The sequence below is a fragment of the Macrotis lagotis genome, chromosome X (assembly GCF_037893015.1).
Source record: "Macrotis lagotis isolate mMagLag1 chromosome X, bilby.v1.9.chrom.fasta, whole genome shotgun sequence".
NCBI classification, from domain to species: Eukaryota; Metazoa; Chordata; class Mammalia; order Peramelemorphia; family Peramelidae; genus Macrotis; species Macrotis lagotis.
The window spans coordinates 5,357,955-5,381,053 of NC_133666.1; positions in this window are offsets into that span (position 1 = coordinate 5,357,955).

Genomic DNA, 23,099 nt, shown 5'->3' on the forward strand with positions numbered 1-23,099 from the left:
TATAGCATATTGCTAATTTAAGCATCAGCTGTTGAGGAATCTCCCTAATTTGCTTTACCATGAGCGCTCATGGAGCCATTAAAAATATGGCATCCAAATAATGTTAACTTTGGACCACAAGGTAAAATGTGTAACTAGGTGAAAAACAAGTCGATTATAAACATAAGGGAAATTTACCTTTCACATATATGTGTGCATACATATAAATATACATACATGCACACACACTCACATATCTCCAGAAAACATTTTCATTTCCTCTAGGAACTGAGATGAATACTTCAGGGTTAAGAGTTCTAGCATTTTAGAGATTTAATGAAATCTTAATGACTAAATCTGAGAGAGCTGCCACAAGTCCACCAATACTTGTCCAAGATTCCGCACAAATAGCTTAAAAGTCTCAGCTTCCCCCCCCCACCCCGAAGCAGCTCATTCCACTTTAAAGAGCTCTCATTTGAAAGATGCTTTTTTTTCTTTCTATAAAGCTAAAATCTGACTCTGTGCCACTTCAACCTACTGTTCTTAATTTTGTTCTCAGGGGCCATGTCAAACTAATTGAATCCCTCTGCCACTTGACAGCTTTCTCTTCTAGTACCTTGAGATAGTTATGCTGTTCCCCCGAGTGTCCTCATTTTCAGACTAAACATCCCCAGTTCCATTAACTAATTGTCATATGGCAAAGTTATATTTCACATAAGAAACCATATGCACTACAAGTGGATTTTACTTCCACTGATTGAGTTCAGTATTCTGTCTGACAATAAGCAAGAGGAGAAAAATGAGCTTTGTGCTTACTTAGCATCACAACTAATGTCCCTTGAGCATGATTCCTCCCTCCATTCCTGCCCTGTAGTCTTCCATCAAAGACCACCTCCAATAGGATGTGTTCAATAAAGCATTCCCAGACTCAACTCAGACCAGCATGATCCTCCTCCTTATACTGAATGTATAGAGCATTGACCCTTTCCCACATTTGTTTTTCTCCTGTCTTGAACTGTTTGCTAAGTCAGCTCACATGCATAACTTGTTGCCTTAACTGGATTTCAAGTGTATAAAAGGTAGGTACCATACTGTCTGATTTTCTACATTATTTGTATCCTCCCACAGTAGTAGGAACTGCTTTGTAGTAGTAGGAAATGAATTAAATGTTGCAATGTTTGTTGAAATTCAGGAAGGAAAAAACCTAACCAGCTTCAGAGAACTAGCATATATCCAGCCCCTCCCCAGTTACTTTTGTAGTGATGGACTAATATGTCTTTCATTCATAAAAGAACAGAGGGTGAGTTCACAGGCTGAGTGCTTGGACAAGAGTTTGAAAATGAATTGGCTCCATTATGTGCCAATGGCATTGACAATGAGATGCATACTTCCCTGCTAGCAATGCAGAGTAGTGGATAAAACTTGCAGGGGTGAGTGGTATGTCATTTATACTTATGAACATTAACAACAGAATTGTTATTAACAACAAAATTCCAAATGAGATTCAAGCTGAAACATGGATCTGTAGTGAAGTGTCAGGAAAGATTCCCCCAGGGATGTGGTTTTTGAAAATGCTGATGTGTGTCATCTGCAGACGGTACTGTAAAAGTTAGGCTCTAATGAAAACAGGCAAAGGCAGAAGACCTGGACTCCTCTCCATCACTTTACAGCACTGTGACCTTTATCAAGTGCTCTCCCGTCTGTCTAAGCATTTTTGGTCTGCTTTGTCACACCTTACAGTGAGGGGATTGGCCTAGAGGGTCTGCAAGGTTCCTAGCACTCTGACACCGTGTGTTCTAGGATTCTTTTCCTCGCTGACATTCTAGGTTAGGTTCCGAGTAGGGCCTTCGATTTGCAAAAGGAAAGCATCAATAACTTGGGCATCTTGTGCCAACAAAGCAAGCTGAGTGTTTAAGCGAAGGAGTAAGAGATGTTGGAGAAGCTCTGGGCTTACTTTGCAGGGTACCAGAACGATAGTGTGCTTCAGAAAGTGCCCAGGAGGACCTCAAGCAACATGAAAGCTGCCAAAGCAAAGCATCCACTGAGAACTTCTCTGGGTGGTGGCAGACTTGACAGAACCATTAAAGATATCTCATTACAAAAAGCTGCCAGTCCTTTAAAAATGTTAAGGTTTTATCAGAAACTTGTATTTGGGGGGCGGCAGGGTGGCACAGTGGATGGTGCGCTGGCCCTGGAATTAGAAGGATCGGAGTTTACATTTGGCCTCAGATACTTAGTAATTATTACGTAGCTGGGTGGTTTGGGGGGAGCCGCTTGACCTCATGGCTTGCCAAAAAAAGTGAAGCAAGCCCTAAAAAACCCCGAAAGTGTAATTTGTTTTGTGCTTGCATTGCTTCCCCCCCCCCCTTCTTGATTCTTCACTTTCAGAGGCAGCCTGGCCTCGTCAGGGTGCTGAGGACCTGCGTCCCGATGCCATCTGGGCCACTTCCTAAACGGCCTGGCCAGGCCAGTCATTCGGCGTCTACGTTAGTGAACTCAGACAAGTTCCTGAGACTTCTCCATCAAGTCCCCTCCAGTTGCAATCTGCGTAGCTGCCTTCCCTCCTGGAAGTCCCCAACGGTGCTCCCATTGGGCTTCCTCTAGCCTGGCCAAAATGCGGGGCCCTGGCAGCCGGCCCAGTGAGGCCGGCCTGGGTTCTCCCTATGTCTTATGGAATCGCAGCCCTGGCAAGTGGTGTTGGGCCCGCCGACGGGGGGGGGGGGGGGCGCCTCGCCAAGGGGGCAGCCAGGGCGCTGGGGGGCGAGCCCAGGAGCCCGGAGTCGGGCGCTCTGGCCGCACGGGGCTGTGTGATGTGGGCCGAGCCCCCGAAGCCCAAGAAAAGCCCAATCCCCACCGAAAAGGCCGCACGACCCCCCATCACCTTGAGCTGGCCTAGCCCGGAGCTCTTGGGGTCCTGAGGGCCCTGGCCCGTGGCTGACCTGCGGCGCTCGGTGCCCGGCACATCGCTGCCCCTCTACGGCCCAGGCAGGGGCGCCGGCCGCTCCTCCGGAAGCGCGGGGGGCCGGCAGTCCCGCGCCCCTTCCCGGGCTGCCAGCCGCTCCTCCGGGGAGCCCCTGCGCGGAAGTCCGAAAGCCGCTGCCGGAGGCCTCGGGGCCGGCAGGACGGCCGAGCCGCTGCCAGCGCCCCGGGGCGCCGGGCAAAGTCCGCGCGCGTCCTCGGGGCCGGGGGAGGGAGGGAGAGAGGGAGGGGGGCGGCTGCTACTCACCCCCGCTCTCCTGTCGTCGCCCCACTCGCGGCGGCCCCGGCGGGGGGCGGGGGCGGGGGCGGGGGCGGGGGCGGGGAGGGGCGGCGGCGTCCGAGGGCGAGCGCGGGGGGCGGCCGGTGGCGGGGAGGGGGGCGGGCCGGGCCGGGCCGGGCCGGGCCGGGGGGGGGGGGGGCGCCGGCAGCATCGACGGGCGCGGGCCGGTCGGCCGGCCGCCCGGACCCCGTCGCGGGACCTAGGCCCGAGCCCCGGGCGGGGGCACGGGCTGCGCCCTGGCCCCCGGGCCCCGGCTCCCGGCCCTCGGCCCCGGCGGCCACACGGCGGCGGCGGCGGCGGCGGCGGCGGCGGCGGCGGATCCCTCGCGGGGCCGCGGCCGCAGCCGCATCCTCTTCCTCCTGCTTCTGCCTCCTGCCTCCTCCTCGGCACACACACTGGCATCCACACACGCGCGCACACTCACATGCACATCCACACACGCACACACAGACACACACGCGCGCACACTCACACACAGCCTCGCCGCCGCCGCCGCCGCCGCCGCCGCCGCCGCCGCCGCGGCCGCCGCGGCTCCCTGGCCGCCGTGTCCTAGCAACGAGGCGCATGCGTCCTCTCGCCCCCCTTCCTCCCTCCAACCCCCCCCCCCCCCCCAGCTGCAGCCGTGGGCCCCAGAAACCGAGCCCTGGCTCCAGCCCCTAAGACCGGAAGGGGTAAGACGGGGCCCGCCCCGTGGTCTGGAAGCCTCGGGATGGATAAGACGATGGCCCAGCTGGAAGCGCTCGAAGACATCTCTGAGGCCAGTGGGGAAACTGAGGCCCGGGGACCCAAGGTCACCCCGGTGGTGTAAGAAGAGAGACGGGAACCGAACGCCCCCCCCCCCACACCACACCACACCACAGCGCACAGAGAAGAGGAAGAGCGCCGGACCTGGCAGCGGAGGACTTGGGGATTCCAGGCATGGAACGTTGGCCGGGGCACCCCACTGCACCTCGGATCCTCATCTCCAAAAAGAAGACAAAAAAGGAGGTGACCCCTGAGGTCCCTTCTAGCTAGGGATGACCTCGAGCACAACCCTGGCCCTTCCCTGGGCCTCAGTTTCCTCCTCTGTGCAAGGAGGGGGTTGGATTTTAAGTGAACTCTGAGGTCCCTGCCCGCTGGAGACTTTACTCCTTTGCGAGACCCTGGAGGAGTCACGTCTTCTGTGGGCCTCACTTGGCTCCTCACTAAAAGGACGAGCTTGGTCCCGTACCTTCCCTCAAAGGTGCCGGCCACGTATTCATCCGGCATCGATTCGCTGCCATCCGAATCCGGAAGGCGTTCCACTGTATGCCAACGTGCCCTGAAGTCAAAGAATCACGAGACCCCAACCTTGGAAGGGACTTTGAGACCAGCCATTTGATCAAGGTCACACAGGCCAGGTCTCCACAGATGCAGGAACTGAATACGGGAGCTGTGTCTAGGCCTATCATCACCTCCTCTCTAGGAGTTCCCAGCCCTAAAGCACAATCTTGCTCCTTCCGTTTTTGAAGAAGACTACATCAGGCACATGATACCATGACAAGCAAGTGAATGGAATTTGACTGAGGGGGGCTGTACCTCAGTTCCTCCTTTGCAGCCACCTGCGTCCAGGGGCCAGACAGGAATCAGGACGACTGGAGATGGCTCTGCATGTAACGCAATCAGGGTTAAGTGACTTGGCCAAGTGACTAGCTAGGAAGAGTCAAGTGTCTGAGGTGAGATCTGAATCCCCATTCTCCTGACTCCAAGGTCCAAGGCTCTGTCTGCTGCAAAGTCAGTATATGCATTTCAAAAACACTTTAAAGGTTTTTCCCGGCAATCCTAGGAAAAATAGTCGTATACCCATTTTACAGAAGAGCAGATACCCAGAGCATTTAAATGACTCTCTGAGGTCTCTTATATCTAAATCCTATGTGCATATATTTTCCCACAACAAAGTGCCTATGTGATTGACTTTCTAGCCAGTGGAATTGGGTACGTTTGAATCCCAATCTGCCACCTGCCAGCTGCATGACCTCAAAGAAGACAGTAATCTAACCAGACCTCAGTTCTCTCATTTGTAAAGTGCAGAGGTTGGACTAGATGACCTCCAAGTATTCTTCAGACCCTAAACCTAGAAATACATGTAGCCCAAAAAGCACAGCCAACTCCAAATTGCTGTACTTTCCACTAAATTACACTCAGCATGAGATAATCTCTAGCTCCAAATGGGCCTGAACTCAAACACAGACCCCCTGTGTCTTAAGTAGTCATAAGGAGCCTGAACCATCTCCATCTTTATCTTACATCCAAAGACATGAAAAAGAAACAGAAAAAAAGCAACTCAGCTAGACCAATGAAGCAATTCATTAACCCTATACAGCAAGGGGCAATACTTTGCATTCATAGGATCTGACCTCTGCAAAAAGGTGTCAGAGGTGTATTTTTTTTTTCGTTTCTTCTCTAGGGTCAAACTTATGCAAAAATAAGGCATTTTTTCTCCTTTTTTTCTTTGTGCTCTTCCCTTCAACATTATTATAGTCATTGCATGTATTTTTCCTAGTTCTACTTCACTCTACACCATTTCATATGATTTAGAGCTGGAAAGGCCTTTGTTGTTCTTGCTCAGTCATATCTGACTTGTGACCCCAATGGGGGGTTTTCTTGGCAGAGATACTGGAGTGGTTTGCCATTTCTTTCTCCAGCTTATTTTACAAATAAGGAAACGGAGGCATCTAGGCTGAAGTTATTTACATAGCTAGTAAGTATGAGAGATCACATTTGAAATCAGGTCTTCCTGACTACAGATCCCATGCTATATCTACTGCAGTGGTACCTAGCTGCCAGGAAAAGCCTTTAGAGACCACCTATTACAAGCCACTGAGTGTACAGGTTAAACAACTGAGGCACAGAAAGATTAAGTGACAGGTGCAAAGTGGAAGAGGTAAAATTCAAATTCAGGTCCTCTGATTGCCAAACTAAGGCTTTCCAAGCTTCTCTGTATTCTTCATATTCAGCATTTCTAAGAACACGGATTAGTCCTTCACATTCAGGTACTCTGATTTGCTCAGTCATTCCCCAAAAGGGGAACTGACTTTATTTCCAGTTCTTTTCTACTACTCATAGAGCTGTGAATATTTTTTTAAAGATTTTATTTATTTTGAGTTTTATAATTTTTCCCCTAATCTTACTTCCCTCCCCCCACTCCCCACAGAAGGCAATCTGCCAGTCTTTACATTCTTTCCATGGTATACATTGATACAAATTGAATGTGATGAGAGAGAAATTATATCCTTAAGGAAACATAAAGTGTAAGAGATAGCAAGATCAGACAATAAGATATCAGTTCTTTTTTCTAAATTAAAGGTAATAGTCCTTGGTCTTTGTTCAAACTCCACAGTTCTTCCTCTGGATACAGATGGGATTCTCCATTGCAGACAGCTGCAAATTGTCCCTGATTGTTGCACTGATGGAACAAGCAAGTTCATGAAGGTTGGTCATCACCCCCATGTTGCTGTAAGAGTGTACAAGTATTTTTCTGGTTCTACTCATCTTGCTCAGCCGCAGTTCATGCAAATTCTTCCAGGCTTCCCTAAATTCCCATCCCTCCTGGTTTCTAATAGAACAATCGTGTTCCATGACACACATAGACCACAGTTTGCTAAGCCATTCCCCAACTGAAGGACACTTACTGGATTTCCAATTCTTTGCCACCACAAACAGGGCTGCTATGAATATTTTTGGACAAGTGATGTTTTTACCCTTTTTCGTCATCTCTCTTCAGGGTATAGGCCCAGTAGTGGTGTTGCTGCATCAAAGGGGATGCACATTTTTGTTGCCCTTTGGGCATAGTTCCAGACTGCTCTCCAGAAAGGTTGGATGAGTTCACTGAGCTGTGAATATTTTGATGTAAAGAAGGACTTGCTTCTTAGCATTTCTTCTGAAGATTTCACAATCTCCTGTTGCCTGTAACTGCTTCTGTGTGCTCAGCAATGAAATCAAATGTTTCCTGACTTTTTAGCTCTTCAGTTTTAGTCTCTTTGTTATGGCAATTGATTTATGTCATAGAATCCTAAATCTCAAGGTGCAATCTTGTTGTCATTTGGTCTACCACCCTCATTTGACAAATTAGAAAACAGGCCCAAAGAAGGGAAGGAAAGGAACTTGCCCATGGTCACATCTAGGATCCTAGGTCTAGACCTGTAAAGGGGAACCTCAGAGACCATTTAAGTTCAACCTCTTCATTTGACAAGGTTATGCAGGTGAAATAACATAGGTATCAGATGAAAGACAGATGAGGAAACTGAAGCCCATAGAGGTGGGGGTGACTTATCTTAGGGTTATATAAATAGTAAGCATCAAAGGAAGAATTTATCTCAGTTATTCTGACTCTACTGTACCAGTCAGGAGGATCAGAGTTCAAATCTGGCCTCAGACAACTGACAATAACTAGCTGTGTGACCCTGAACAAGTCACTTAACCCTGATTGCCTTGCATCCAGAGTCATCTCCAGACACTCTGATTCATATCTGGCCACTGGATCCAGATGACTCTGGAGGAGAAAGTGAAACTGGTAGCTTAGTACAACACCCCTTCACTCAAATCTAATTCATGTGCTTGTCATGGTATCACCTTCCTGATGTCATGGTCTTCCTCAAGAATGAAGGACAGACATTATCAGACTGCCTGCTATTGTATTGCTTAGAATGCTGCATGAAATTATTGTTGTATTGTGGCTATATCTCTTCCATCCACAGCTCATTTATCATCATTGATAATTTATTTGAATTTCTTCCCATATCTTTTCTTCAGTTTTATTTCCATGTCCAGTAGCTTTCTGAGCCTGGTTTCAGAGCCTCCTACAAGTCTTAGGTATCTCCCAGTCCTGATTCATATTTTCCAATACATTCCTCTCCATTCACATCTATTCCCATCTTTGCATTGAACTCAGCAAATATCAAAGTTTGAGATTTGGAGGGGAAGAGGGCTGGCGGTAATGAAGGGGTGAAATCACCACTAGGATTTTATTGGGGTGGGCCTTCAAATCTCGGCTCCAAATCCTACCTTCCCCAAGAAGTCTTTCTTGGTCAGCTTTATGGTAGTGATTCCCTCCCTTCTAAACTTACCTCCAAATTAATCTTGTTGGCTCAGAGTTGCTGGATTATTGTCTCCCTAATAGACTATGAGCTCCTTGAGGACAGGGACTGTTTCCCCTTGCTTGGCATCCTTAGCACTTAGCACCTAGTTTCTGACACAAAGTAAGAGCTTAATAAATATCTGTTGACTTTTTTTTGTTTGACTTTATTGCTGTTCAGCCACATCTCCCTCTTCTTGTCCCCTTCTTCATGACCCCATTTGGGGTTTCCTTGGCAAAAAGACAGGAGTGTTTTGCCATTTCCTTCTCTAGTTCATTTTGCAAATGAGGAAACTGAAGCAAACAAGGTAAAGTGACTTGTCCAGGGTCACACAGTTAGACAGTATCTGAGAATGAATTTGAACTTAGGTCTTCCTGACTCTAGGTGCTCTATCCTCTATGGCACCACCTAGCAAACTCTTTAGCAACAGCAACAATTGTGCAACTTATTTTACAAATGAGGAAAGTGAGGCACAATGAGATTAAGTAAGAAGTCATTGTTGTTGGTCAGTCTTCCTTCTCAAAGAGGACCAATGATGTCAAGAGGGCAATGTCCTGACACAAAGCTAGCAAACTCCCTCTATCAGCTGTGCAACTTTTAGAGTCCTAGAGTTGCTTGCAGAGTTGAAAACTTAAAAAACCTGCCCACTGTCCCACTGCCAGCATGCCAGAGGCAGGACTAAAATCCGAATCTTTCTGATTCCAAGGCTAGGCATCTCTCCCCTATGCCGTGCTGCTTCTCATATCAAAGTATAAGTTGATTTCATTTGGAAGGGATGTTTCCTGGAAGAGGAAGCATTTGCGCTGGCCTTTCAAATACAAATAAGAGCATAAATAGGAGAGTGGTAAAGTGAAAAACCAGACTGCATGGACACCAATGTGTCTGGGAAGCAGCAAAATCCAAAGGGCCAAGAAGAGATGCAAGAGACACGCAGACTGACTCTACCCCTTCATTTTCTGCAACTTATGTCTGTGTGTAAGCTTCAATTCATTTTACAGTAGTCTTTTTGCATAATGCTCTAAAGCAAGCTGATCAAATGTCCCATGAAGTCTTATTTCTTGTTACTTTTGATCAGAGGACTATAACCAATTCTGCCTACTCTTTTAGTGACCTCTTCCAGGAGACCCTGGGAACCACCCTTTCATGTAGTTGCAATGTATTCCTTTGTTCTAATTTTGCTTATAGTGAGATTATAAAACTTCCTATGATTGAGTTCCTCCAGTTGTACATCCAAGCATTGGGCATTGAACATAGTCTTCACATTTAGAGAACTATCAGCTAAATTAAAACATATGGGCATCTAAAAATAGCCCCTTCTGTCCAGTCAGTCCCACCACTCTGCTACCATTACTAGTAAAAGTAGAAGAGAGCCCCAAAGGGCTGGAGGCCATTTTTAGGTTGTTCTTTGTTTCCTGAGCTGCCAAAAGAATTCATCGCCTATTGATAATGACCCTCTCTAAGTTGAACCAGGCTGACTCTTAGAAAGCAGATTCCTGGGCTGCTGAATTCATTCTCAGAGCCTTTCTAGCATGATAACCTTTAAGAAATCATGGCCACCTCTCTGCTGCAAGAAGATGTCTGAATAGGAATTTGTGGAAGAGTGAAGGATAAGAAGTACATATTTGAAAAATCATAAAAAGAACATTAAACACAATAGATATACAACCTGTCCCCCCTTTTCAGGGACTCTAGAAAGCTACCCCAGGTTCAAGAAATGCATCAAATTCACAGCTCACAAATCATCATCCATTTTTTAAAATTATTTCCAGGGGAGGCAAGGGGAGTTAAATGACTTGCCCAGCATCACACAGCTAGTAAATGAGGCCATATGTGAACTCAGGTCCTTCTGACGTCAGGTCTAGTGCTCTATCTACTGCACATCTAGTTGTTCCAAAAGGAGACAAACAGGGTGAAATCATTTGCCCAGGATCCCACAACTAATAAGTGTCTGAGGCCAGATTGAACTTAGAAGGAGAAACCCTCTTGACTCCCAGACTCAGCACTCTATCTACTATGCTACTTAGCTCAACGGTTTTTTTTTTTTGTTTGTTTGTTTTTTACCAGACTATCCAGAAAGAGTCCCACACGATCAGTCAGAGAAGGAACATTTAGGTAGAAAACACATGACAAGGAAGCACATGTAGAAAGGGAACCCATGCCAGAAATATCTACAGCTAGGGCAATTCACATTCTTAGGACTCTGAAGCATCTGTTCCTCTGGAGTGGCTACAAATTGCAAGGGTTTTCTGCTGGTCTAGTCTTTCACCTATATTGCCTTATGCTGGTGCTTCACTGGGGCTCCTTTGCTCCCACTTGCTATTTCTCTACTGAATTGCAACCCTTCATCTAAGGAGGAGAGAATCTTAGCTCTTTTACTTTTAGCTTTCTCAGTTGTTTGTGATCAATTCTACAAAGTCAGTCAGGGAAGCTGAACATATATTTAGTCTATCTTTTTCACTTATTTCCTTTCTGTTTCATTTTAGTCTATCCTTGGAGCTAAGGTGAGAAAATTCCTTTCAACTCCCATCATGCTCCTAGTCCATGCAAAATGTCCCAGGAACCTCACCTAAGAAGACTTCAATAGGTATTGATAGCCCCTGTTAAACCTCTGGTTTTACAGATGCAAAAACATCAAGATCTAAAGTGAATTTCTCAGACACACAAGCGTTAACCCCAGAGCCCAAGCTTCAGTTCAGGCCTTCGTAGTCACAGTGTAGTACTCTTGAGTTGGGACAACTAGCTGATGCAATGGATAGAGTGCCAGTCCAGGAGTCTGGAGTCCTGATTTCAAATCTGGCCTCAGACGCTTCCCAGCTGTGTTACCCTGGGTGAGTCACTGAACTGTTTATCTCAGTTTCCTCATCTGTAAAATAAGCTGGAGAAGAAAATGGCAAACTACTTCAGTATCTCTGCCAAAAAAAAAATCCCATATAGGGTCATGAAGAGTGGGACACTACTGAAAGGCGAAAACAACAACAGAAACTTGAGGTAAGGAGCATTGAGTGATGGATAAAGTGTCTTTTGCTCAAAAATATAGCTAGCCATTTACAGAGAGGTTCATCACTGAAAGTCTGGCTACCTAGAGACCCCTTGTCTTTTTCCTTTGTCCACTGTAAGTTATGAAATGATTTATTAAAGTACAAAGAGGTTGAAATCTGCACCAATGAAGGAAGCCTCAACACAAGTGAAATCCTCAGAGTTCTAATCAGGGGAAGGGTCACTGAGATGTTTTCCCAAGGTACCAACATAAAGCGGGGTCACACTTCCTCTCAATAGTGATGCAGAAGCCACAATCTCCACACCTTGTAAAGACTGGCCAACACCTTGTTCCCTCATCCAGCCCTACTGTATGAGCTTAGATAGAGAAATAGATCAAGGAGTATTGGCAGGAGAGGAGGGTGCTTTGATTAAAGGTCACAGGGATAGTAAGTGGAATCATCAGATAATTCAGTGACCATCCTTTCCAGAAAGGGTAATGTTGATTTGAATTCTATTCTCAGAGGTCAAAATGCAAAGGGAGAAGAGGAGTTTAGCAACTCTCACAGAAGAGAAGGGATTTCCCTATTCTCACCAATCAGCAACCCAGAGCCCAGGATAAATTTGAAGACTGCAGCAGAGAATCATGGCCAAGAGATGGCCAAGAAACAGCATGATGGTTCTGGGTTAGGCCAGATTTGGGCTGATGAGGACAGCTGAGTTAGGAGGAGGCTCCGCAAGTCTGAACCTACTAGAAGAGAGAACACCAGTGATCAAATTAAAGAAACAAGCAAAAAGCCAACCAAAACCTGAAGTTTTGGGAAATCCATTCGTGGTTGAGTCATGAACTGGTCAGTTCGTTGATATTCCCTTCATTTTAGCTTCATTTTTCCCTAGTCATTTAGTATTTTATTTCTCCCCGGTTCCATATAAAAGAATTTAATATTCATTTATAAAACTTTGAATTCCAGATTCTTTTGCTCCTTTACCACCCACCCCTCATTGAGAAAGCAAGCAATTTGGCATAGGTTATATACATGTATAATCATGCAAAACATTTCCATAATAGTCATGCTGTGAAAAAAAAAAACATAGATTCCCCACCCCCTAAAAAAATTTCAAGAAAAATAAGAAAGTTTAAAAAGGAAAAAAGGAGGCTTCAAGCTATATTTGGACACCATCAGTCCTTTCTCTGGAGATGCATAGCTTTCTTTATCATAAGTCTTTCAGAGTTGTCTTGGATCATCGTATTGCTGATCATATTGCAATATTATTATTACTTTGCACAAAATTCATTTCACTTTGCATCACCTCATGTAAGTTTTTTTATCCTGCTTGTCTCTTCTCATAACACAAAAGTATTCCATCATAATCATTTTGTTCAGTCATTTCCCAATTAATAGGTATCCCCTTAATTTCCAATTCTATGCCATCAGAAAATAACTGCTATAAATATTTCTGTACATATGGGTCCTTTTCCTTTTTTGTTTTTTGCCTCTTTCGGGTTGCAGACCTAGTAATAGCATTGCTAGGTCAAAGGGTATGCATGGTTTTATAGCCCTTTGGGCTATACAGAATGGTATTATTGCTGTACAAAATGGTTGAATCATTTCATAATTCCACAAACAGTGCAATAATGTTTCATTTTCCTCATATTATATATATATATATATATATATATATATACACATTTCCATATATAACTTTGTCCCTAGGGTTACCCTGGTAACTTGGATTCTGTATGTCAAATTTTCTATCAAGTTCAGGTCTTTTTTTTTTTGTGAGGCAATGACTTGCCCAAGGTCACAAGTAAGTATTAAGTGTCTGAGGATGGATTTGAACTCAGGTCTTCCTGACTCCAGGACCAGTGCTCTATCCACTTCATCACCCAGCTGTCCCCTAGATTCAGGTCTTTTTTGCAAAAAAATCCTGAAAATCTGATAATTCATTGAATGTTCATTTTCTTTTTGTTCAGGATGTGGCTTAACTTTTCTGAGTTTGATATTTTCAACCACAATGCCAGTTCTTTTGTTCTTTGATATGTCATGTTCTAAGACCTGTGGTCTTCTAATGTAGTTGTTATTAGGTCTTATGTAACTCTAATTGTGGCTCTGCCATATTTGGATTTATTTTCTTGTAGCTCATCATATTTTTTCCTTAAACTGGAAGTTTTTTTATATTCCTGTAAGTTTTCTACTAGGATCTTTTTCAGGTGTTGATCAGTGATATTTTTTTTATTTCTACTCTCCTCTCTTGTCCTAATATTTCGGAAAAACATTCTTTAATTATTTCTTGTGATGTTATATCAAGATTTTTTTATTGTATCTTTCAGTTAGTTCAATTATTCTTATATCTTCTCTTCCTGATCTGTTGTTCAGATGAGTTGTTTTTCTTATGAGATATTTCACATTATCTTCTATTTTTTCTTTCTTTGTATCTCATTTTATTATTTCTTGTTGTTTTATAATTTGACTGGCCTCCCTTTGCCCAATTCTAATTTTCAAGAAGTTGTTTTCCTCCTTAAGATTCTGGATCTCCTTTTCCAGTTGATTGACTTTCAAATTCCATCCTTCTTTATTCCCATAGTAATGTTTTGTCCTTCATTCTCAAAGAAGACCACTATATCAGGGAGGTGATGTCATGACAAGCACATGAATTGGATTTGAATAAGGGGGTTCTATGCTAAGTTACCAGCCTCTCTTTCTGCTCTGGAGCCATCTGGGTCCAGTGACCAGACAGGACTCAGGACAACTGGAGATAAATCTGGATGCAAGGCAATCAAGGTTAAATGACTTTTCCAAAGTCACCCAGCTAGTAAGTGTCTGAGACTGGATTTGAACTCCCATCCTCCTGATTCCAAGACCACTGCTCTATCCATTGCACCTAGCTGCCCATAGTAACTGTCTTTGGTGAGGTTCTTTCTCTTTTGCCTGCTCATTTGAAAAAAAACATTTAATTTTTTGCATCTTCTTGTTATATCAACCTCTAATCCTTGGGTTTGGGAAATGGTGCCTCTGGTCACAGGTCTGTCTTACTGTGGTGTTTTGAAATTTGTACTGGAAATTCTTGCTCCCTGAAAACCCAACAATGGCTATACTTCAGTTCTTTCTCCTGACCTGGAATGGAGACTAAGAACTCAGTTCTCCTTTAAGTGCCCCCAGATAGCAACAGGCTGTGCCACTATGTCTGCACTCAATGAGTTTGAGCTGATTCCTTTAATCCTGGGGACCACATCTGGGCAGTACAACTGGGCTTGGTGTCCCTTTTCAGCAGTTTCCCTCAATCTTCCTTACTTACAATCTCAACCCCACACTATTCTGAAGGTGATTGTTAATAAAGATTTGGCGATTGGAGACAGAAGATTTAAGGCCACTGGAAAGGTTAAGGAATTTGCACACTCTCTGGGATGTTAAAACTACTCAAGGATTTCATTATAGACTATAACAAAGTAAATAGGTTAAAAAACTTGTCTCAAAGGGTCAGAAGCACTTAAGATGGAATGAATAATACAGTTCGAGAAGGCAGAGAATGAGACAGAGACAGAGAGAGGGAGATAGGTAAAGAGAGACAGAGATAAAAGAATAGTCAAGTAGAGTTGACTGGGCTGGATTGGTGGCCTCTAGCAGAAGTCCAATTCAGGTTTTATAGCTTTGCCCCTTATCTGGGCACCTAGGGCAACAGAAGAATTCCTTTCCTCAATTAAATGACCCAAATTAGGTTAAAGGGTTGAAGACTGAGGAGATCAGGCTACAAATTTGGCATTAAACAATGAAACAAGGGGAGTCAATTTACATATCAAGAGCAGGGATCCTCCACCCATTTAACTGGATTTAACAGCATTTAAGATTACAGATTTTGTTTCTGCTACATTCATAATTGTCTACTTCATTTCCCTGCATCTAGATTTCCTGTGGCTGAGGCTGAGGCTACCTCTCAGCCCAGCTGCCCCCAGGACTCTCCCTTGCTGTTTCAAGGAGCTACCTACTTGAGGGAAACTGCCCCGACTCACTAATGGGTTTCAGGATTGTCAGTTGACAATTCCCCTCAACCTGGTTTAGCCCATTTGCCCAGACAACAACTCTGGGTGGTAGGTGCTAAATATCATCTCCATTTTACAGTTGAAACTGCAGCAGAGATTATGGGTCTTAAGTATACGAGGTGGAATTTGAACTGGAACTCCTGCCCAGCACTCTATCCACTGAACCACCTCATGATGCCTCTGGGCAGAAATGTGGGATTTAGAGCTGGAAGCTTTAATAAATTACTTGTGAAATTTGATTGAATGTTAAGATTAGTTCAGGATGAGGGGAAATGAGGGACACTAGAAGGTTACTGTGTAATGGCTTATGGTCTTATCTGAGTTGTACAGATTCACAAAAGATCAGTTTCCTCTTACAATGGTTTCTTACACTGGTGATAAACCAATATGCCCTCATTTCTGCAGCATTGGCCTTAGTCTTGGGTTCAAGTCCTTATGAGTTTTAGCTATGAACCTCAGTTACTCTCCCAGACTTGTTATGAAGATCAAATGAAACCACATATTTTATAAAGATAGAGTGTTGTACAAATGAGAACTATGTCAAAGTTCCACAAACTAGAGCTCGTTGTCCCTGTTATGAAAGAGGAAGTTAGGGATAGAATCATTTCCTTCCTTTTCCTCCACTTTTTTTGTCATACACTTAGGAGTTAGAGCTGAAAGGAACCCTTCGAAATGATCCAGTTTAATTCTCTCATTTTACAGAAGTGGAAACCAAGGCCCGGGAGAAGAAGGGGCTTGCCCAAGGTCACCCATAGGCTTCTAGATCTAGAGCTGGAAGGCAATTTAGTGGCCATTTGGACCAGCTTCTTCTTTTCACCAATGAGGAAACTCAGTCCCAGAGAGATATCTGATATCACAGTGAATTAATAGCAGAGTTGGAATGCAAAGTCAGTTCCTCTGACTCAAAATCCAGGGTTTCTTTCACCCCACCACATGAGCTGGGTCACTGTAGGATACTGAATGGATGAGTAGTAGAGGAGAGACAAACCAAGAGATGCTAACTATAGGCTTAACAGTTGTTCAGTTGTGTCCAACTCTGTGATCTCATAGACTACGGCATGCCAGGCCCCTCTGTCCCTCATTGTCTTCTGAAGTCTGTCCAATCTCATGTTCATTGCTTCCATGACACTGGCTCTCCATCTTATCCTCCGATATTCCCTTTTCTTTTTGTCTTCAATCTTTCTCAACATCAGAGTATTTTCCAACAAGTCCTGTGTCCAAAGTATTTGAGCTTCTACGTCTGTATTTGACCTTTCATTGAATAGCCTGAATTAATTTCTTTAAGTATTTATGGGTTTCATCTCCCTGAGATGTATTTCATTTCTGACCTGGAGTATCAGCTGCATATCTGAGGACCACCTTTTAGGAAGAAGAGGAGACTCTCAAGAGTCCAAGGGACTCTCAAAAGTCTTCTCTGGCACAACAATTGGAAAGCATTGATTCTGAAGTGCTCACCTTTCCTTATGGTCCAATTCTCCCAGGCTTTGCTACTGGAAAAAAATCATAACTGCTTTTAACAGTTTAATAGTAAGAACATTTCAACTTTAAAATTGAGTAAGCACAATCCATGTGGGCACATGAAAATGATATGCCAACACTGTATAACTCCCATTTCTACAAACAAGGAGAATCTTGAGCAAAGCATATTGGTTCTGCCTCAATCATTCCCTTTTCTAATTTGAGAGATTGTGGTTAAAAATAAACCTCAAGGTAATGGAAAAAGGTGAAGAAAAGATTTTTGTAGGAGTTTCTAGGAAGCTCTAACTGAGCTGAATGATGCGTAGAATCATAGTGCCAAAAGGGAGCTTAGAAGATAAAATATAAAACACTAACTTTGCCCTCCAAACTTCACTAGCCAATCTCCTATTTCTGTTGAAGGAAGTCCCATCCTTCTAGTCACCTAGATTGGTAACTTTGGAGCCATCTTGGTTGCCTCCTTGTCTCTCCCCAGATTCAATTGGTTTCCCAGTCATGCCATTTCAATCTCTACATCTAACATCTCTAACCACACAGCCAACATTTTGTCAGAGGCCCTTATCACCTCTTGAGTGGATTTATCATAATAGCTTCCTAATAGTACTACTAATGCTTTCTAATACATTTGTCACTCATATGCTCCAAGGGATCTACAGTCAGAAACATGGATTCTCCTTTCCACAATATAGCCCACAGCCCATCTCTGCCTTCCCAACCTGAGTAACTTAAAAGCTGTCATTCAGTCATTTCAGTCTTGTCCAACTCGTCGTGACTCCATTTGAGGTTTTCTTTGCCCTTTCCTTCTCCAGCTCATTTTACAGATAAGAAAACTGAAGTAAACAGAGTTAAATGACATGCCCGGGGTCACCCAACTAGGAAGTATTTGAGGTCACATTTAAACTCCAGTATTCCTGATTTCAGTCTCAGCACTCTATCCAATGCAGTGCCACCCAGCTGCCTCCAAGGCAAACAGAGATTAAGTGACTTGCCCAGGGTCAACCAACTAGGAAGTATCTGAGGTCTAATTTGAACCCAAGTCTTTCTGATTTCAGGTCCAGTGCTCTATTCACTCCACCATCATATTTGATTAAGGCACGCCCTTTCAGAAAGGGTATTCTATCTCCATATAATGATGAAGCTCTTTGTGGAGCAGGACATTCTATAGGTCATCCTTCACCTAGCTGCCAAAATAACCTTCTCTAATGCACAGGTGTCCGACCAGGTCGCTCCACTATTTAAGAACCATCCATGCATCTCTATTATCTCCTGTGTATATAAAAACTCCTCAGCTTAGTGTATGAAATCCTTTACAATCCATCTTCAAACTACCTTTCTTTTTCCTTTAAGGGCAGTCGGCATTAAGTGACTTGTCCAAGGTCACACAGCTAAGATAAGTCCTTCTGAGACCAGATTTGAACTCAGGTCCTCCTGACTTCAGGGTCAGTGATTCATCTACTGTACCAACTACTCCTCAAACTACCCTTCAAGTTTATTTTTAGTTATCCCCTTCTTGTACTTGATGTTCCCCCTGGATTGAACTATTGGTTATTTCTTGAATCTGCTATTCTGTCTCCTTTGGGACAGCTGTAGTTATTAAGAAGCTTTTCTTCATAGCTACCTCTGTAACTCCCATCTGTTGATTCTGGTTCTGTCTTTGGGGGCCAAGAATGAGTTTAATCCATTTTTATTTGAAATTCGTTTACATACTTTTGATAGGGTAATAACTAGAACAGACTTGAAGGCCTTTAGTCCAATGCACTTATTTTACAAATGAGAATACTAAGGCACAGTGAGGTCAAGTGACTTACCCGAATTTTTTGTGTTGTTATTAGTCCTTGGTCTCAAAGAGGACCAATGACATTATGAGGGTTATGTTCTGACATATGGTTAGCAAATATCAGAGACAGTATCTGAACATAGATCCTTCTCCTGTGTTCTCCATGGCCAACATCCTATGCTTTATGGTGTATCATGTTCCTTTTAAGTTTGAACTTCTATAGTCTAAGTAACCCCAGTACCTTGAACCAGTCTTCACATGGCATGAATTTAGGGCTACTACTATTCTGGTTGGTCTCCTGAAGACCTTCTTTAGCTTATCAATGTCCTTCCTAAAAGGTGGTTCCCAGATATGTAGCTGATACTCCAACTCAGAGCCCAACAGAGCAGACTATAGAAGGATGGCCATATTCCTTGTTCTTGACCCTGTTTTCCTGTAAATGTAACCTAAGTTCACATTAACTGTTCAACCTGTTAGCAAAAAATATGTTGACGCATAATTATCCCGTAGTTCATCTCAACAACTGGTACTATCCTAACTCACCTATCTTTTGTGGCCTTGCTAGCTTCAGTCCTTGGTAGCCTCTGACCTGACTTGGCTGGGCACATTTTCCAAAATCCCCTGATGGATTCTGGTACACTCCCAGCCCAGATACTTAAAGCTGTCATCCCTGAACCCACCTGAAGCTCTCAAATGGAACTTCTTTGTAAGATATCGAGTAAGGATGACATAGAGCAAAGAGCATCTTATTCAAAGTCAGAGGATCTAAAATCTCAATTTTTCCACTTTCTGTTTGGCCTTGGGTAAGTCTCTTCATCTTTCTGGATTAATCTTTTCTTATCCATAAAATTAGGAGATTGGACTACCAAAGTTATCTCTAAAATCTCTCAGAGTTCCAAATCCTTTGAGCTAAGTCTGAGTTCATATCCCCACTACCTCTTTAATTAGCTGTGATTTTTGAAAAAAGTTATTTTTGAATTTTACAATTTTCCCCCAATCTCATTTCCCTCCTCCACTCCCCCACAGAAGGCAGTCTGATAGTCTTTACATTGTTTACATGGTATACATTGATCAAAATTGAATGTGTTGAGAGAGAAATCATATCCTTAAGGAAAAAATAAAGTATAAGAGATAACAAAATTGCATAATATAACTTTTTTAAAAATTAAAGGTAATATTGCCCTTGGTCTTTGTTCAAACTCCATAATTCTTTCTCTGGATACAGATGATATTCTACATCGCAGATACCCCAGAATTGTCCCTGATTACTGCCCTGATGAAATGAGCGAGTCCATCAAGGCTGATCATCACCCCCATGGTGTGTTAGGGTGTACAGTGTTTTTCTGGTTCTGCTCATCTCAATCAACATCACTTCATGCAAATCCCTCCAGGCTTCCCTGCATTCCTGTCCCTCCTGCTTTCTAATAGAACAATAGTGTTCCATGACATACATAAACCACAGTTTGTTAAGCCATTCCCCAACTGATGGACATCCACTCAATTTTCAATTCTTTGCCACCACAGTTAGCTGTGATTTTTTAAAAAATGAAGTTTGATGCTTTTTGTCTGATACTCGTCATTTTCTACCTCACCACCAGATTAAACCTGTCTCCTACAAAAATGAAAAAAAATGGAGTCAAAAACATCCAATACCAAAATTTTGCCTGAATGTTCTGCCCTAATAGTCTCCCCCAGCACTATTCTATGAAGGAAGAACCATATTTCAATATTTTTTCCAGACTTAATTGGTTTTTCCATTATTTGGAGCTTAACTTCCTCTTAGTGATTTTTCATTTACATTGTTGCAATTATTCTGCAGATGGAACACTGGGCTTGGAATCAGGAAGACATCCTCATGAGTTCAAATCCAGTCTCAGACAATTAGCTGAGAGACCCTGGACAAGTAACTTAACCTTTTGCCTCAGTTTTCTCATCTGTCAAATGAGTCACAGAAGGAAATGTCAAACCACTCCAGTATCTCTGTCATGAAAACCCCAAATGGGTCACAAAGAGTCAGACATGACTGAAACAAATCAACAACAATTGTTTTATATATTATTCCTTAGTTCTGTTTATTTTACTCTATGAGGTCATACACATTTTCCCCATATTTTTCTGGAATACTCTTACTCTTCATTTTTCCTGCAGACTCATGTAATACTATATCTATATACCATAATTTCGTTCAACCATTCCCCAATCGGCAAGCACTTACTTTACTTCTAGTTCTTTCCTTACCCACAGAGTGCTGCTATGAATATGTTGAAGCTCTATCTCCACCTGTGATTTCCTTGGAAATTGTAAAGTTCCTGACACATAGGTAGCATTTGGTGAATCCTATTGACTGATTCAGACTGGCAACTTGCAGTCAGGGGAAAAAAAGGGAATAAACTGTTTGTTACTTTTTAACCCAGAGGTCCCACTACTAATAGCTGTGTGATTTTTGTCAGGTCACCCATTCTGAGTTTCCATTTATTTATCTATAGGATGGAAATAGTAATAATAGTAATAGTAATAGTAATAGTAATAGTAATAGTAATAGTAATAGTAATAGTAATAGTAATAATAATAATCCCATCCTACTTACCTCATAGTGCTACTGTAAGGAGTAGGTGTGGTAACAGCATTTTACAAGTACTTCATAACTTTATTTGATAAATGAATGGTTCTGCCTTTTCAAGAAGTCATTCAAAAAAAAAGAAAAAAAAGTCATTCAGAAAGAAAGCTGTCATTCCATTTGTAGCTCGTTTATCCACAGCTGGCATCTAGTTATTAAAGGAAACTTGAAATATAAGATTTCCTACTGGTTCTTTGCCTGTATTCTGATATATGTAGGCATAATGGGCATGAAAGTCAATTACATCCTATTTTTGTTCACCATTGGGATATGGAAGATCTCTGAATTCCGATATTCCGGCCTTCCATTTTTGAGCTATGTTACCAAAAAGTATAGGTTTAATCATGTGAACACAAAACTGGATGGTTTTTCCCTTTGCTAATTTCTCACATTTTTTATGGAACCAACCCCTCCTATTCTCTCCTCCCTCTCCACATCCTTCCCCCACCTCCAGTTTCTTAGCAACTCGGAGAACAATGTTGGCCCAACCAGAGCTAACTTTATTTCTACCTTCCCCACCCCCAGTTCGATCAGCTTAGCTAAGAAACCATGCTTTAGATGTCAGTCATCTCCAGCTCTGGTACAGACTGCCTTGATTAACAGCCTCTTGAATCAATCAATCGAGAAATATTTATTAAATGTCATCTTTATGTGAGGCCCTGAGGTGCTGGGCTGGGCAATAATGATAAAAGGGGTATGAGGGCCATTCTCTCTTCCCCTTTTTCTCATCAGAACCATCCTGCTTTGTACAAGGACAGATCTTTGTTCTCCCTGTTATTGTAGCCTAAACAAGGAGACAAGACAGATGGACAAGTAATAGATACATAGACACTTTGAGAGACTTTAATGGCTATTTTGAATTACCCTAATTGGCCTCATGCATATCTAATCATCTCACCCCTTTACTTAAAAACCTTCAGCTTTAAAAATCACCGTTAGAGAGGAACAAATAAATAAGGCATTTAAGACCTTACTCTTTGTTAGGCACAGGGCTAATGATAAAAATACAAGCAAAAAAGGAAGAAAACTCAGTCCCTAACCTCGAGAACCTTACATTCTAATGGGGAGACAACACATAGAGGGATGCTGGGAAGCTGGGGGAGGGGAAAGGAGGTCATGGAAAGGTTGCTAGTGAGGAGGTGGAGAAGTCTGGAGGAGGAAGAGTAGAGTCAGGAGTGACTTGGGAGATTCAGGAAATGGTGGTCCAGATCAGGGAACTGATCAGCAATCAGAAGAGACAGTTGTTGGGCAAAGGTATTTCCAGAATGAGAAAAATATAGACAGAGAGTAAGGAGTTGAACTAGAAGTGGTTCAGTGACCTGAGTGCATTTCTACCTGGCATTCAAGGGCCTTCATGATCTTGCATCACTGATGCCTTTCTGGTTTTAACTACTACTACTCACCACTACATACTCTACATTACAGAAAACATGCATTAACCTCTGTCCAGGTTCTATGCTACCAGGGTCCTTCTCCTACTGAAAGACTATATAAGTTAATACCATACACACACACACACACACACACACACACACACACATATATATATATACATATACACATATATATACATATATGTATATATCTTATATTTCATATATATGTATCTTATATTTCGTATATATGTGTGTGTGTGTGTGTGTTTACACTGTATCTTTTCCCCAATTCTAGCCTGCAGTCTCAGGTTGGGTTTTCCAGAGGTCAGTTGACTACTAATACTCAGAATTCTTTCAACAAGCAAGTCTGAGGGACCCAGGGATCTTATGTAAGCTTAGCTAAGACTCATGAAAGATCTTCCCCGAGTATATTTTATTTGGGCATATAGAGTGCATTCACATGGCAAGAATGTGTGCTTATACCAAATACAAGAATGGGTTCCCATG